A 5,156-nucleotide genomic window follows, 5' to 3' on the forward strand; every position below is an offset into this window, starting at 1 on the left:
CCTTTACAATTGTTTTTTCTTTTGTTTAATCTTTGATATGTCTTGTAAATTTGTGTCTCTAACCTAACCTCTTGTAATGGTGTCCGTTTGCCCCCTGTTGCTTCAAATATGTTGTTATTCTTTCAACTGCAATAAAAAAAATAATATAATAATAATATGTTCATATGCGTGACTTCCGGAGGAAGTGCTCGACTCTCTCATCGATGTCAACATGGCGTCGCAGCAGCATATGGTCACTGCTGCTCAGATGGGCGTTCAGCAAGCGGCTGTTTTACAGCAACCGCAAACTCAACAGCAGCAGCAGCAGCAGCAGCAGCTCAGTCAACAACAAGATTTCGACCCCGTTCACAGATTCAAAATGCTGATTCCTCTGCTGAAAGATATTTACAGGACGAACGTCATGACCATTGCTTCACTAAATTTTGGACACAATGCAGCTATTGACAACGGAAGAACAACAGAGAAGGGTAATGATGCAGCAGTTCAGTGGTTTTGACAAAAGTTTAGAGGAGTTTTATGCTCTCTGTGATCAGCTGGAGACTCTGCCTGTGGCTGGCCCACGAGTGCCTCTCACAGAGCATCGACAGCACAAAGCATTCTCCCAATCTCGTACCTACAGCCACGAAGCCGGACACCGTGCAAACCAGAGTCTCTGTCGTTACTCTCAGTATCTCAGTATGATAAAATCACAGATCTCATGTGCTAAGATATTCATAATGCTCTCTTAGAGTGTTCAAAGAAGAGTGCTGGGAAGGGTCAAGGAGCTGTAATTAGTAGCTGCCAACTGTATTTATATTCCTTTTTTTTTTTTATATTACGTAGCTTTGATGCTGATTGAAGAATATAATGTTTTTTTTGTATTTTCAGTTCCGTTTTCTGTTCACTATTGTGACAAATGTACTCTTACAATTAAAATATATTCTTCAAAAGAAAAACAAAAAAAAAAAGTTTATTGTTCCAGAGTATAATATTACAATAGTGAAGTTGCAGTTATATTTTTGTGGGTGCCAGCACATATTGGAATCATGGCAGAAGGAGGCCACAAAAAGAGAATACATCGATGTGACAGTTAACATCAGTAAGATGGAAATAAAGAGTATTATTAAACAGAAGTTGAAGAAAAGGTGGCAAAAGCAGTGGAGGAAGAGAGGAAAGGACGGTGGTTTTACAAATTCAGAGGAGAGTGGGGGGGAAATGAGATGTGCCAAGAAGGAAAAGGAGAGAAGAGACAATTATATCTAGACTTAGATTTGGGCACACAGGGTTAAACAGCACTTTATTTAAAATAGGTAAGCATAACACCGGAAGATGTGAAATACTGTGGGCAACAAGAGACAATAGTACAACGTCATGTGGTGCACTGTGAAGAAATATGAGGGGAAAAGGTGGGAAATGATCCAAAACCTTAGAATGGGAAGACTTAAATTTTGATTTAGTAGAAATTCTTAGAAAAAACTCAAGAGATAAGTGCTATGGAATCGTTTTGTCATTATCTCTTAGAATAATCAATATGATTAAAAAATTTGAGTCTTAATTTTTGTTTTGTTGATTTTTGTTTTGTTTTGTTGATTCGGTTTAGTTTTATTTTGTTTGGAACAAAATAAGTAGTCGTCGTTCAGATCCACACTCCATACCAGTTGGTGTCCCCCCCGGTAATGCACCTTTTTCTTTGTGTGCCAACAGCCAAGAAAAAGCTCCAGAAAAGAAGAAAGAAGAAGATTGGCGTTTCCGTTGTAAGGGTCTTAAGCGTTTCGCTACAGTCCTTAAGATTTGCAAAGATAACTGCTTTTTTCTTTAGTAAACAATATATCCTTATGTTTATTAGTCAGTCCCCCTTCCGGCATAACGTAAACAATGCGGCTCTGTGTTGGTCTTTAGCGGGTTTTGCTACTGTCGTCGCTCTCAGTCGGGACAGGGTGGGTTCAGAAACAAACACGACGACTTTTAATCATTTGTAAAGTCAGATTTTGTTGGAATCTACGAGAATATGAAGGAGATTTTCAAAATCTTTCAGTTTTTATTGCTAATGTACGGTAAGTGTGTGATTTCTGTCCTTTCTTGAACACTTTCGGTTTCGCATTGGCTGATGTTCTTTTCCTGGAGCTTATTAACGTTACAATATTAACAGTGATCACATTCATCCTAGATGAATTGGCGGAACGGGAAAGGAAATGTCATGTCACTCCTTTCATTTTTATTTTTTAATTACTTGTTTGTCCCCTATTTAACTTTTTTTTTTTTTCAAAACACCTAACGTTAGACGTTCAATACTATGTTCCACTGCAATACTGGAGGCTACAGGTTTTTTTTTTGTTTGTTTGTTTGTTTGTTTTTTTTTGGTGTGACAGCGCCATCTAGGCAATTATATTGCGACAGAGGAGTAACCTGGGGCCAGCTGAATAAATATAGTGACTACAGTATGTTAAGGACTGTGTCTTAAGAGAGCTAGTTTCACCCAACTAGCAATAGACAATCGGATGAATTTAAAAAAGTATCTTTTGTTGGAAAAATAAATAAATTGATGACTAACTTTGCCCATACTACTCTAAGCAGCTGTTTATGCAACTGATTGATGTTTCATCACACATCAAAAACACAGATGCAAACACTAGGTCCCATAGAAACTATTCATTTATTTTTCTTTCCATCATATTTTTAATGTAAGAGCTGGTGTGAACTTGAGTGTGTGAGGCAATGTACAGCAATCTCCGTTTAGCCTATTTACCCTGTGCAAAACGTTTGTTTGCGCTGCTGAATGTGGTTAACTGGTATTTGTATGCAATGATTTTAAATTTATTTAATGTACTAATAAACACATTTGTACCCGCATTTGTTTCACAGTTTACTGCACTGTAGTGCATACTGCGGCTAATGAAGTCTTGCACAGACATGACTTTCTTTCCAAGAAAACGAATTTTTCACAGTATAGTATATGCTATAGATATATATATATATGTATATGTCTATATATATATATATATATATATATATATGTATATATATATATATATATATATGTTATATATATATAATATATATATAGATATACGGGTATATATATATATTAAAACACATAGTGTATATATAGTATATGTATATATACACACACACACAATTAGTTTTTACATTGTACAGCCACAAATTATATTAAATATTTTTAGGGGTTTTTTAGTGTTTTGGTTTAGTGTTTGTTTAGGATTATAATTATGTGTATTTATATAATTAATAATAATGTATAGTTTTGTATAGTTCCTATAAAATAGTATGAGCCCCTAATACATGCATGCATACAGTCAAAAAACTGTGTACTAACATTATCAGCCATGTTTTCAATATCTGAGAAACTTTCTGTTTGTTCGCAGGTGTGTTTGGTGTTGATGTAAAGTGAAGTCAGTGTCAGTGATGGAGGGAGATTCTGTCACTCTGAACCTTGATCCTGCTAAAATACAGGGATTTATTCTGATAGAGTGGAGGTTTGGCAGTCAGGGCTCTATCATTGCTAATATTGTTGGAAAAGTGATCTCATATGAAGACGAGGAGATATTCAAAGATCGACTGCAGCTGGGTTGGTCTTGATATTTGATCTTTGAGAATATGGGAAATGAGAACTCTGGTCGTTATAAAGCAGACATCAGCCACAGCACTGGGACGTTGTCCACAATATTCATTGTTACCGTCTATGGTAAACAATTTTTGGTCACACTTTATATTACGTGTCCTTTAGCAAATATTGCTTATGTCAAAAAAAGAGAAAGGAATATATATATATATATATATATAATTTAGGTACAGTTTTGTTCATGTTGTATTGTAAATCACTTTTGCTGCTATTGAGGTGGGTTAGAGTTGTTTGGTTAGGTTCAAGGGTGGGTTAAGGTGTAGGTAAAGGGTTTAACAATATACTGATAATTATAGATGTAATTACAGAAAATAATTACAGATGTAATTACATGCCAGGTATACAAATACAGTGTAAAAAACATGTATGTACACAATAAGTGCATTATATAAACGTAGTAATTTAAATGTCAGTACATGTTAGTAGTTAAAGACATTTACTATAAAGCAAACCTATTTTTAATAATTAAAACAAATTAAATGGTAATACTTTACTTTTAAGGTTCTTTAGTAACATTATCTACATTACTTAACTTGAAATACGAATGACCAATGCTTCTACAGCATTTATTACTCTTAGTTAAATGTTAATTTCAAGCATTTACTAATGCATTATTAAAATCACAAGTTGTATTTGGTTAACATTAGCGTAATGCTCTGTGAGCTAACATGATCAAACATGAACGACTGTATTTTTTATTAACTAACATAAACAAAGATAATAGTGTAATAAATGTTTTGTCATTGTTGTTCATGTTATTTTAACAAACAATGTTACCAAGTGTCACAAACGATTTCAAAATGCAACCAGCAGAAATTGAGTTATGCATAGGTTTATAACTGGACTGTCTTACAGAGCTTTAATAAAAAAAAAAAAAAAAATTAAATTTTTTAGTGGGGTTCACAATACTACTGTCGTGTTCTGAATATCATCACAAGCTGTGAAGTTATCACGACTGATATTCAGAACAACAGTGTGATGAGGAGTGTGATGTTCTTTACTGTAGATTTAGAAAAGTAAGTAATATTGACTGACTCACATTTTGCAAAAAAAAAATATGGCCCGATACTTTGTTTTATTCTGCCAGGTTAATAGTATTAGATACCAGACAAGTCAAGCAGCAGAATCATTGTATAGAAAGTAAGAATTGTAATTCTATCTGTTGAAAACACAGACAATTGCAGTGTGATTCAGACAGTTGAAATGTTGCTGATATGGAATAAGACACCTCGCGGCCAGTCAAATTAATCACCCATATCCACCCATACCAACCGCTGTACATGTCAAACTGATTAGTTTTATTAATTTGCATATCTTATTTAGTAACCATAACCAGAATTAACCAACCGTAAATGTAAGAGTGTGTTATGTGGTGTAATGGTGTTCAGTATGTGAATTTAACTGTAAATCTTGTTTCTTTTTAGAGTCTCCAGCTGTTTATTGATGGCACGACAGGGAGAAATGAAAGTGGGAGGGAAATCCTGTCACTCTATCAGACTGACGTTCCTCAACTACCGGAGACCACAGACTCTGGAGT

General features: G+C 34.7%; 1 pseudogene; it reads left to right on the forward strand.

Moving 5' to 3' along the window:
- Positions 1–211: 211 nt before the first annotated feature.
- LOC122143108 lies at positions 212–1,242 on the forward strand (annotated as a pseudogene).
- Positions 1,243–5,156: the final 3,914 nt, after the last annotated feature.

The sequence above is a fragment of the Cyprinus carpio genome, unplaced genomic scaffold (genome assembly GCF_018340385.1).
Source record: "Cyprinus carpio isolate SPL01 unplaced genomic scaffold, ASM1834038v1 S000000795, whole genome shotgun sequence".
Classification (NCBI taxonomy): Eukaryota; Metazoa; Chordata; class Actinopteri; order Cypriniformes; family Cyprinidae; genus Cyprinus; species Cyprinus carpio.